The following is a 13,552-nucleotide window of genomic DNA, read 5'->3' on the forward strand; positions in this document are numbered from 1 at the left end:
CCGCTCAAATCACTCAAATCGCTCTCATCCAGCACGCCACCTTACAGCACTCCCGACCAGACTCCTAGCTGGCCGCCATGTTTTCCTTCACCTCAGCATAATTCAGTCAAAAGGAGGGGATGGTGGGGATGCACAAATAAACAGCAAACTTCCTAGCAATACGAAAAAATATACTCGGCAAACTCACAAACTGGGGGCACTAGGCAAGAAGACAACTTTTAATCCTTCCCTAAATGCATACTTTAAACCAGTCCCTAAGACCCTTATACTCACGAGAGGCCAGAGTTTAATAGATTTGGCGAGTGTAGAAAAAACAAAAACTAATTCAGATTCAGCGGGGTCTAAAGGTAGTTTAGACGATTGGGCTGACTACCTCTCTCCTAATAGATATAACCCTTTGGAGATAGAGGCAGGTAACTTGGATTTGGGAGCAAACGAGGAGCCCCGGGTCCCAATAGATATTTCTAGACAGGGTGATTTAGACGCTACGGCTGTCATTTCTGATTCACAGGACAATTCTTCAAGCGCTATAGGCATGTCGGAGATACAGTTGTTATCGCCTTGTTAAAAAAGCTTGATTTAGATATGCATAAGGGTTTTGAGGAGTCTAAGGCTAAACAAGATGGAATTAGGGAGGCAGTCGGTCTGTTGGAAGCTAAGTTTGATGAGCTGAATCTCCGCACAGCCACTCTTGAGACGGAGGTGAAGGTGATTCATGATAAACTTGAGGAGAATAGTAAGGAGCTAACGCAGGTTAAAGTCAGAGAAAAGGTTTATGAGGAGTGGCTGGAAAGATTGGAGAATATGCAGCGAAGAAACAACCTAAAAATTTTGAGGCTTCCAGAGGGGAAGGAAGGGGACGATTTAAAGGGTTTTATTGTGCACTTATTAAAAACGGAGTTACAGCTGAAGGAGACTGTAGAAGAGTTATTGCAGGATATACAGAGGATACATCGCGATCCTTTTAGATTGAATCCCAATCGCTCGAAACCTAGGAAGATTTTGATTAATTTTTTGACCTATGGGTTAAAAGAGAAAATTCTAGCGACTGCTTTAAAGAAGGGTCATTTGATTATTCATGAAGCAAGAATTGAGATAAGGTCAGATCTCTCAGCAGTAACAGCGAACAGACAATGGGAGTTGGGTAAGAGGATTGAATCTTTCAGGAAACTGGGAGCTACGGTTCAATTAAAATTTCCGGCGTTTTTGAAAGTTATGTGGAACAATAAGATGCACATATTTAGAGAAGTGGAAGATGCTGATAGCTTTTTGGAAGTGTGTCAAGCCGGTGATCATTCAGGAGGTTTATAAAAGAACGCCGCTACAGACTATTGATGTGATAAATTAGGTAACAGTTCCAGTACGTCCACCGTCCTGGCACTCGGTAGGCCTAGGTTGGGCCTAATGTTAGAGGGTGGGTTTTCCCGGGTGAAGGTTCAGGGTTCAGGGGGTAGCAGGTTGGGAGGGCTAGGGTTGGGGGTAGGGAAATCGAGGGGGTGGGAGAGGGCATTAAACATTAAAATAGTTCTCATGAGTTGCTTTAGCATCTGGGTGTTGGAGATAGCAAATAGGGGTGAGGCTAACTATGGGTAGAGACCAAATTTTCTGGATGTCATGGAATGTAAATGGCCTAAGGGTTAAATCTAGGAGAGATAGGATTCTGAGATATTTGGAAGACTCTCCGGCAAACATTATTATTCTTCAAGAATCTCATTTAACAGAGGTAGAGAGTATAAAATTTGTTGGTGGACTTCGTTGGCTAGATTTTGTGCTTTACACACCACAGATATTTGTAACAAGGGGCATTCTAGTGTTGGTTAGGAAGGGATTAATGTGTCAGATTGAAGGAAAAAAGGCATATACCAAGGGTAGGTGGTTGATAGTGAATATCAAGATTGCTGGTTTATTGTACAATGTAATTGGGTACTACGGCCCAAACCAAGATGATGTGACTTCATTAGAAGAGCTAGCCAAGGAGATGCTGTCTCTTACGGGTTTTATAGTCTTTGCCGGAGACTTTAATACGGTATTAAACCCCAGATTAGATCGGTCGGCGAGTAGTACAGGTCATGTAAATAGCAAAATGGCTTCTAAATTAAGAGGTTTGATGGAGCAATTTGGTTTGTGTGATGTATGGCGATTGAGGGCAGGTCAGAAGCTTGGATATACTTTTTTTAATAAAAAATATCGCCATAAATCGAGAATTGATTATTTTTTAATTGATGCAAGATTATTGGGTAAAGTAAAAAGAAGCATGCATGTTGGGGTACACCTTTCTGACCATTCGGCGGTTATCTTAGAGCTTGCGACTGGAATTTGTGAATCGGAGTCAGTATGGAGGTTGGACCGTACAGTATTATATGATCAGGAGGCAATGCAGTTTCTTCAATATGAACTTGAAACTTTTATCGAACAAAATTTAGGTACGGCTAGACTAGATATTGTTTGGGAAACGACTAAGGCTTTTTTGCGAGGGAGATTAGGTCCTATTGGGGCCAGCAAAAGAAGGAAATACTTCTTTGAGGTTGAAAGTTTAGAACAAGAAATTAGGCAAGAGGAAGTAGATATTGCTAACAGTTATAGGGATAGTTTACAAAAAGATGAGAATACTCAGAAACTGCTGGATTTGAAAGAGAAATTAACTCTAGTTGTTAACAATCGGGTAAAAGAGAAATGGCTAGCCACTAGATCAGCTAATTTTCAGTATGGGGAGGGATCAGGTAAACTACTTGCCTGGAAAGCCAGGACAGATAAGACTAGGAATATAATTAAAGAAGCGAAAGTAGAACCATCAGGTGTCACAGTTACAGAAACTAATGACATAGTGGATGCCTTTTTTAATTATTATGCAGAGGTGTACAGGGAAGACATGGTCCCTGATAGGAAGGAGATAGATGAATGGTTAAACTGTTTACGACCTGTGACTGATGATTTACAAAATATGTTAGATCAGGAGATTACACAAGGGGAACTAGATTTGGTTATTAGATCAGCTAAGAAGGGCAAAGCACCGGGCCCAGATGGCCTCCCGGTTGAGGTGTATAAAATGATATCTGGTAGTTTGGCACAGTTATTATTAAAGGTATTTAATGAGGTCTTTCTAGGCAATGTAGAGCTTCCGGCCTCCTGGAATCAGGCCAATATCATTGTTATTCCTAAACCTGGGAAATCACCGAGGTATATGGATTCATACAGACCAATTTCACTTTTGAATAGTGACTATAAACTTTATGCCAAGATATTAGCAGACAGGTTGGCGAAGGTGATCCCAGGAATAGTGCATGAGGATCAAAAGGGGTTCATTAAGGGTAGGTTTCTTAAAGATTTAACCTTTTCTCTTATAACAAGCATTGACGTTGCTATTGACCGAAACCTTCCTCTAGCGATTGTTGCCTTAGACGCCGCTAAGGCGTTCGATCGTGTAAATTGGTCCTTCCTCAAGGCGGTAATCATGCATCTTAGAATGGGGAAAAACTTCAGTCAATCTCTATTGTCCCTCTATCAATCCCCTACTTCAAGGGTATTAGTTAACGGAGTTCTAACCAAAAATATTAAGGTAATGAGAGGAACAAGGCAGGGTTGTCCTCTGTCCCCTCTTTTGTTCGATTTATATATTGAACCACTGGCCTGCAGAATTAGGGAGACTGATGATATCCCTCCTTTTAGATTTCAAAGCTGGGTTAAGAAGATCGGACTCTATGCTGATGATATTGTCATCTTAACATCAGATTTGAATCAAACTCTGCCCAAGATAGAAACAATTACAAACAACTTCGGATCAGTTTCAGGTTACCGTTTGAACGCTGACAAAACGGAAATCATGTCGTGGAACATCGAGACAGACCTTATAATTCCGAAAAGCAGATAAGATATTTGGGGGTGCAAATAACACAGGATATTTCACAAATTGCAACAACTAATCTGGCTAAAACCGCGAAGGAAATCTCTAGTTTAATGAAGGGTTGGAGACATCTTCCTCTCACTATTTTCGGTCGAGTAAATCTGATTAAGATGACAGTGCTTCCTAAATTAAAATTTTTATTTGACTCCATTCCTCTGATGTTTGAAAAAAAGGGGTTAGCAAAGTTGCAAAGTGAGATTGGGTCATTTATCTGGTCTTCCAGGGGGTCTAGGCTATCATGGAAAAAGATAAGGAGGAAACATGTTAAGGGAGGATTGGCAGCTCCAGACTTTCAAATCTATTCCTGGGCTTTTTTGCTCAAAAACTACAGAATGCTCTTGAGTAGTCCAGGAAATTCAGCGATTGGGGAACTACTATTAATTTTGTTAAGTATTGAGGGGGTCAAACCGTTTGGTTTTATGTATAAATTTTCAGACCCGAAATTCTTCAAAAAAGTAAGATTGAAGGTTCTAAGAGACTTGGCTACGGTCTGGTATCGCGTTAGAAGGGCCACAAAAATTCCCTACTTTAGTGTGAATGCACCAATTTGGGAAACTCCGGGTGCTCCAAGCTGGACTAACGATGCCCTGGCAACGACCTTAAAATCTGAGGGTCCTCAGAAATGGGGGGAGTTATTTGTTGATGGCTGTTTGTTGCCATGGTCTGAATGCGATTTATGTTGGGGTCCTAAGTTTTCTAAATTTAAATATCTTCAAATTCAAAGCTGGGCTACTGGAAAAAACCATCTTATTGGCCGCTATAATGACTTTGAGGCAAAACTGGCATTGGAAGCTTGTTTTAAAAAAGAAGTGGCAACATGGTACTGGGCTATAATTGATTTGGAAGATGGCCCTTTTCTACTGCCGGAGAAACTCTGGGGAGAGAGCTTGCCAAGGATCGCGACAGAAGATCAATGGCAAGTAACTATGTCGATACTATATAAGTTGGTTAAACCTGCGAATTTAAGAAGAAACCACTTGTTCACTCTCCACAGGGCATATTGGACTCCAAAGCGGCTGGCAAAATTTAAAGAAGGTGGTAATGTAAGATGCCCCAAGTGTAATAGTCCAAATGAAGACGATATTCACATGTTTGCAACATGCCCAGTGATCAAGATCTTTTGGGACGCTGTAAGTAAATGTCTGTCAGTCATCCTCAAGCAAAAGATCGAGGTAAGCCCTGAGAATATTATTACAGGTAGAATGGATCTACAAGGTAAGGGCTTGGACGATCGAGCAAAATTGGTGTTTTATGCTATACTGTTGGCCCGTAGGGAAATTTGTAAACTTTGGGTTTCTCCTGACTCCCCTACAGATCTGACGTGCATTAGAGCTATGAGAGACAATGGTAAACTGGACATGGTAGTTCCCCTGAAAAAGAAGCACAGATTCTGGTTGTTATTTTTTTATCACTATGGGTGATGGGTTGGGGGAGGATCTTTTCAATAATGAAGTACTGTATTGATGGAAACTTCCAGTCCTATGATTAAGTTGCTTTTTATCTTTTGGAGAATTTTGCGGTGGAATGTTGGAGTGAGGATCTGGTATCCTCTTTTCTCTAGCTTTCTGTTTAGCAGACCTCCTTAAATATAAGATAATTTACACCCTTGGGCGCTACACAGATAGAACGGGTGGAAAGCAGCACATGAGGACAAAAAAAAAAAAAAAACAACAGAGTTGCTATGCTGAACCCTGCGGACCTAGTGCACTATATATTAAGTTATGAATGCGTAAAATACGCACTCGTATCGCTCGAGATAGGTACAATTGCCTGTATATTAGTAGCGGTGGGTAAGTGCCCAACTGGACCCATAATGGGTATGGAGCGCTAAGTGGAACTCCTGGCATGGGAGCGCGTGATTGGCACAGTGCAGGTAAAAGTTAAAGGTAATGTGCCCTATATGTGAAGGCATTGAAATTATAATGCAAGGGCACAAAGAGGTAAAGCTGGGCAAGTGCCCATACCCACTGAGCGACAAGTAAGTAATGGAGCTAGCAGCGCGTAAGCGCATGTCTTACATAGTGCGGTTCAAAGGTCTCAGGTGAAGTACCCTGAAGTTAAATAACAACACATTAATAGTGCAAGGGCACAATGAGGCAAAGATGGGCAAGTGCCCCTGATCACTAAATGCCATCAGTCACCAGGACAGAGAAAAAAAAAAACACAACGAGGCTGGTACACCTCACAGTGAACTGCTGGTGAGTGGATACTGTAACAATACCATGTGACAGATGTGCAAAACAAGTCAGAGGAAAAGGGTAGGATGCCCGTGCTGGTGAATACATGTGAAGGGGCACCTTCCTTCTCTCCTGTGAAGAAAACATAAAAAACAAAAAGATGCGTTAAAACCATGTAACAACATGTGACTACAAAATGTTCTAATACGTGAAATAACAAATCTACAAACAATGTCTAAAGCACATCCGCGATGGGGTGATAGCAGAGAGTCCTGAAAGGTTAAAATCTGTGGGTTACAGACACAGCCGTATCTATATACCAACACACAATGCATAGACAATTCACATAGAAAAGACTACGATCCCTCTTCAAGATGAATGGACAATTCCTCATCCATATTCAATCCTCCCGGGCTTTTGGTTTGGAAATCTATAATGTACCTAGATTCCTGCTGCCTGAGAGTAAGTACCCTGTCTTCACCTCTGGGATTTTTTGGGATGTGTTCAAGAATCAGGTAACTCAAGTCAGAAACATTAGAAAAATGTTGTTCATGGAAATGCCGAGCAATGGGGTATTTGCGGTCATTATTAGTGATGGCTCTAAGATGTTCCAGGACCCTCTTCGTAGCCGAGCATGTAGTACTGCCAATATACCAAAGTTTGCATGTGCATTCGATGGCATAAATTATAAAGCTAGTACTACACGTCAGGAACTGTGTGATTCTTCTGGATATTCCCCTGTTCTCCAGAGCACCTTTGAACTTGCTATGTCTACACGCCTTACAATGGCCACAGGGATAAACTCCTATGAGGCCATGGCCAACGGTAGTCGGATAGTTGGTGAAACCTTTTTTTTTTTTTTTTTTTTTTTTTTTAAACCTTTATTTGACACAGCAGTTATGTACAGTCACGGGCCTACAACCTCCGAGGCCGGCCGCTAGTATGCAAAAAGGAAACTCAATACAGCCAGCAAATGAGTAACCTGCACGGGAGGGTGGCTAACAGGCCCACAACTAAACTCCATCCAACAAGAAGGTTTTGAATTACCATTTTATGAAAAAGAAACAACAAAACAAAACTAAAACCAGGCATGAAAACTATATAAGCAGGGACTTGCTCTCACATGGGGGGGGGGGGGCAGCCGCCTCTCAGCGGCACTATAAGCAAAAGCTAGTATTAGGCGAGGCAGGAGGGGGGCAGGGAAAGACACAAGTACCAATTCCAGGAAGGAACAGGAATATCCGAGCTAAGGGGACAGAGCTACATCGGAGGCGATCACCAGGGGGGGCGTGCATATATCACCGCGGTAAGAATTCCACGGACCCCACATCTTATTCCATTTTTTGGGTTTGCCTCTAGCAACATACACGGTTTTCTCCCGGAACATGCACCAATCCATGTTTTCTCTCCATTTTGACACCGTAGGAGACCTACCCGAGCCCCACAGCTGCGCGATGTCTCTTTTGGCTATCATATTGCCCAGAGTCACCCAGCGCTCCTGGGCCGCGTTACAATCAGTCGGTTCCCACACATTCAACACACAGCGCCGCGCCTCCGGGAGTAAAGCCACACCAGTGACCTCCTCCATCACTGCATGCACCCTAGTCCAGAACCGGACAACCACTGGACATTCCCACAAAATATGCAGAAAGGTACCAAGCAGGCCACAGCCACGCCTACATAAACCATCACTCGAGTAGCCCAAGCGAAGCAAACGGGGACCGGTAACATAGACCCTGTGTAGTATCTTTAACTGCACAAATCTAAGGCGAGCGAGTATGGCCACTTCTCTCGGCGAGGCTACAGCCGCAACCCAGTCCTCGTCGTCCAATTCGGTGATATCATTTTTGACCACCAGATCACGTATATTCCTGTCCCTCCTGTATATTATAGTGGGTCTCTCAGCCATGCATGTTCCTAGGACACCATCCGTTTTAAGAATATCCCAGTGTCTGGCAAATATGCGTTTGATCTTATGTGACTCTGAGTTGTAAGTGAGAATCATCCGTGTGCCTACACTGTTCTCATCCTCGCTGCCATCAGGTTTATCCCGTAGAGTATTAGTTCTCTCTACCCCTTCCGCATGCTTTGTTCAGGACCTAGTTAGGGTAGCCTCTGGTGCGAAACCTACTGATGATGTTATCCCTCTCTTCTGAGTACACCTCAGCGTTGTTACAGTTCCTTTTGGCCCTCAGCAGCTCACCGTAGGGTATACTCCATTTGAGTGCTTCAGGGTGGCTACTGAGGGCATGCAGGACACTGTTTCCGGCTGTGGCCTTCCGAAAGAGAGAAGTGCATACCTTGACTTGTTTTACTTCTAGACAAACGTCCAGGTAATCTGTTTTGCTGGCATTAATGCTTCCTGTAAGAAGGATGTTATAACCATTGGTGTTCAGTTTATCAATAAAATCCTCAGCCTCCCCTTTAGAGCCACTCCAGACGATGAACAAGTCATCTATGTAGCGCAACCACTTGATGACTTTCTGGAGGTCCTCTTTGAGGGTAGTGCTGGCAAAGATTTCTTGCTCCCAGTAGCCCATAAATAAATTGGAAAAACTGAGAGCAAAACAAGAACCCATGGCAGTACCATTAACCTGCCTATAGAGGGCGCCATTGAAAGAAAAAAATTTGTTTTTCAGGAAAAATTCAGTCATCTCTATTATCATCCGGCTATGCTCACGATACCTAAGAGGCCTGTGCTTCAAAAAGTATTCACATGCTTCCAGACCCTGCTGATGATCTATTATCGTGTACAGAGAGTGCACATCCAGGACAATAAAGAGATAATCAGGATTCCATACAAGAGTCTCAATTCTACAAAGGAAATCCTGGGTATCCCTTAAATAGCTAGGTAGTTGTGTCACAAAATCTCTCAAGAAATGGTCAAAATATTTAGAAATATGCTCACTGACGCTCCCAATCGATGAAACAATGGGGCGTCCCGGTGGTCTAGTGCTATTCTTGTGTAGTTTGGGTAGGAGGTAAAGTATGGGAAGTCTGGGATGATCTTTTTTCAGGTAACAGAATTCCTCCCACTCAAGAAGACCCTTGTCTCTCCATGTAACCAATTTTTCCCAAATGTCAATGATGCTCTGATTGTACCTGTCATAAGTGACATGTATGTAGAATTTAGTATCATCAAGTTCACGTAAGGCCTCATTGATGTAGTCTTCTCTATCCAGGATAACAACATTGCCCCCCTTGTCCGCAGGGCAGATAACAATATTGGTATCATCAGTTAATGCCTTAAGTGCCTGTCTCTGGGCAAAAGAGAGATTATTTTGAATACCTCTGGGATGTTTTTTATTTTTAAGCCTAAAATCCATGAGTGATTTGATGGTACAATCATGTAACGTATCAATGTTGTCATGTGGGAGTAGGGGTACAAATGTGGATTTAGCCTTAAACTGAGTGTGTGCCGCAGCCCCCTGATCCAACTCCATATTTTCCAGAACCTGTGTAGTGTTGGTCTGTGCATCGCTACCCTCACTGTTTTATGCCAATACCCTCACAGGGTTATTTATTACTTAAAGAATAAGAAATCTAGGGCCAGATCTATCAAGCATTTTACTGGTCGCAACGGCCCGTTTGCGAATGGTAAAAAGCCTTTTGGGATGTATCAACCCAAAAGGCATTCTCAAAATAGGTAATCACAATTTTTGCGATTACCTATTTTGCGAATGCAGATAGGGAATTGCAATTTGCAATTCCATAAATGCAATGCAAGAAGCTTTTTAAAAATGCGACTTTGCGTTAAGGAATCACAAATTACCACCAACTTCAAGTTGGTGGTAATTTGTAAATCCTTAGAAAAATTCCCAAAACTGCATTTTTTTAAGTGCCATGTGGCGTGTGTGTGTGCCACATGTGCACACTTACCTTTTTTTGGGGTGCATCAGGGGAGCCTTATGTCCGCCTGGCACCCTTGCAATTACCTATTTGGTAATTGCAAATTGCGAATGCCTTCCCATTCATTCCTATTACCCATAGGAATGAATGAGAAGGCATTCCCTAATAGCGAATCACAATTTGCGATTCGCTATTAGGTAATATGTGGGAATAGCAATTTTTTTGAGAAACCTACATACATTGCATTTTGCGATTCTAAAATAGCGAATCAGTAAAATTTGCTATTTTAGAATCATAAAATGCAATGTTGATACATCTGGCCCCTAGAAACGTATGTTTGTATCTAACGTAATTCTACACATTTGAAAAGTGTTGTACATCGATAACCCAAAACAAGCCTTTCTCAACCCTCCCTTTGACTCTTCCCCCTCGACCGCCCTTTTACTCATCCACGCGTGTCGACACAGGTAAGGCAGCATTTTTAGTGCTGCTGGACATGTCGGCCGCGTTCGACACGGTGGATCATGCCGTCCTGCTGGATCGTCTCCAGAAAGCGGGCGTGGGTGGTCTGGCGCTGGGCTGGCTTAAATCTTACCTGGACAATAGGCAACAAGCAGTTGCATTACCACCGTTTCGGTCAGACATACGCCAGGTGAAGCAGGGCGTGCCACAGGGGTCCGCGATTAGCCCGATCCTTTTTAACCTCTATCTCCGACCCCTAATCAGTTTGATAAAATCCTTCGGCATTTCAGTCATCAATTATGCCGATGATACGCAACTGATTTTTTCCTTTGAGGGTAAGGAGGCGGTCTCGAAGGATATTTTCCATCAGTGTATGTTGGAAACAGCAGAGTGGCTTCGCCTCAACTCACTCCAATTTAATGGGGCAAAGACCGAGGTGCTTCACTGCTCATTGGATCAGCCCTCTCGCCCGTTGCCAGAAGACTTCTGGCCGGCATCCATCTTGGGGACTGTGACAGCTGCTGAGTCGGCCCGCAACTTGGGGATCATGTTTGTGCCTAGTCTGCAGCTGGATGCCTCGGTAAATAAGACTATAGCAACGTGCATGGGCCTGCTTCGAGCCCTACGTAAAATCTTGCCGTTGCTTCCCCTAGAAGCTCGAGCAGAGGTGGTGCGCAGTACTATACTCAGTAGACTAGACTACTGCAACGCACTACTTCTGGGGGCACCTAAGTCTTTAGTATCTAGGCTGCAGAGGGTTCAAAACATGGCAGCCAAGTTGGCATTAGCCCGACCTCGCTCCGCGTCATCCTCAGAAGCATTATCTGACCTTCACTGGCTGCCTGTCCAGCAGCGTATTCTCTTTAAAGCTGCCTGCATTGTGTTTAGAGCGCTGCATGGTCTGGGACCGCTGCCACTCCAACACCTCTTTTCCTGGTACCAGGCTGCTAGACCCTTAAGATCCTTCGGCTATTTTTGATTACAGTCCCGAAATTTTTTAGAGTGAGGACGGGCGGACGGGCTTTTGGCTTTGCAGCAGCTAAGCTGTGGAATACCCTCCCTCTGTTGCTAAGGAGTAAGCAAGAACTAATCTCCTTTAAAAACAAGCATTTACAATGCAATGGTCTCGGCATTGTTAAAGTTAGGGCTATTGGCATTGCTCATGACATTATTTTTGCTTATGTTTTTTTTTTTCAAACATTTAAAGAAACGGCATTGTCATGAGCAATGCCAATAGCTCTAACTTTAACAATGCCGAGACCGTTGCATTGTAAATGCTTTTTTTTTAACATGCGCAGAAGCTTACGGATCCCTAGTTGCCTGACTTACCGGCCCACTTGCGGATGCCGCTGCCCTCGGTGCGCGCTCGGCCGAATCACTCTGTCTGTACAGAACATAAAACAGCTTTCGGAAAGGGGACTCCACCGCCTTACCACGAGTTTCTGCATTTTAGGCGCGCCTGGCCTCAATGCGCTCTAAATTACATATTCCAGGGAGCGCATTTTAAGTCAAGTGGTCTGCGGGAGACTCTTATAAACAGTGTAATGGGCCAATTTTCAGAGCGGGGGTGATATGTGTGACATTCTGTGTGTCAGGCCACGCAGGTGTTTTGTGCGCTCTGGGAAAGACACTAGATTGAGAGCCTAACGTGGTCCAGTGTTACGGTTGATTATTTGGAAATAGGAGCGCTGTGTTCTAATCCCGGTTATAACTTGAACACAGTGTGACCCTGGGCAACGGCTTTATCTGCCATCGTCACTATTCTCCGATAACACGGACATGGTAACAACACTCCTGTCTAATGTCGTGTGACAGGTTCTGCAGGAGCCTCAACAAATGTAACACCTGAGGATTTACATTGAAATATGGGTAGAGTAGAACGAAGTGAGCAATTTTATTTCCAAGATTTGTCCTATTCTTCCATCATTTCTCAACAACCAGACTACACGCTCCTGTTACCCATCCTGCCTCCCCTGCTGTGGAATCGGCACACCACCGCCAGCACTCAAAATATAAAGGCTCACTTCTTGTTCAAAAAGCACAGTTGTGAATGTTTTCCAGTCTGAGATTGGGGGCTATTGGCAAACCTCAGATAGTCCAAAATAACTCCAGCTGCCACGGTTCCTAAATAGCAAAAGTTAAAGTTACAAGCAACAAACACACTGTCATTTTCCCACACAGTCGCCGTACTGCTGCCCCCGATATTGCATGCCCATTGACTAACAAAATAAGGCAGTTAAAAATCACAAAGATGTAAAATGATAAGTAATTTCCTCTAATCCCAGTACAGCAGCCAGTGTGTGTTCCGGTTTGTGCTGGGTACTACATCAGTTCTGTTTTTCTTGCTTTGCATTCTGGAACTTGTAGTTTAACTTAACTTGAGATGTTTCGTTTTTTTACACATAACAGTTGCCAATTATGATTTTTAAGTATTACCATTTATAAGATTGTAACATTTGATAACCAGCAAAAAACGTGCAGTTCTTTATGGATACCTATATGTTTTTTTTCTTGATGACGGTAGGACTCAAAGTCCCAGACGTAAAAAGGGAGAAAACAGGAAGGCGATAAGCACACCTGACATGGGATAACTTTAAATGTCTGCAGGGCTTACATTGCAGGTGGTTGCATGTATTTTTCATCACCAGCCTTTGAGATCAGAGCAAGTCAAACCAAGGCAGAGAAGGATGAAAAGGGGAGGAAGTGAATGTTAAGAAAACGGTGACAAAGGTTAATAGAAACTAGGATAAAAAGGAACCGGAAAAAGTGACATAGAGGAACAGGAAGTGTGTGGTGATGGAAGACAGATCCCATGAGGAGTATTCAAGGCTAGTCAGAACATCTCCAACACCACCACCCCCCCCCCCCCCCCCGTTTGTTTGTTTTCTTTTTTCATACCAGATCAGCATCTTGACAAACCAGGTGAAGCACAGAAAGAGACTTGTGAATGGTAGGCGAGGCGCCCAGATGCTAGGCTATAAACCTTTTTCAGTGGGTGTGTTACAGGCCCCGTGTATCACGAATTGCTCCTCCGTTGGTGTCTGCCCTCTGTATCTTGGTGCCTCTGCGGGCTTACTCACTCTGCCCAAGGTTTGCCTAATTTGGTCCCCACGCTGACACGGCCTCGACACGCTTTTAGAAAGCATTCCTGGGCTCCCGGCTG

This window comes from Triturus cristatus, chromosome 6, assembly GCF_964204655.1.
Source record: "Triturus cristatus chromosome 6, aTriCri1.1, whole genome shotgun sequence".
Classification (NCBI taxonomy): domain Eukaryota; kingdom Metazoa; phylum Chordata; class Amphibia; order Caudata; family Salamandridae; genus Triturus; species Triturus cristatus.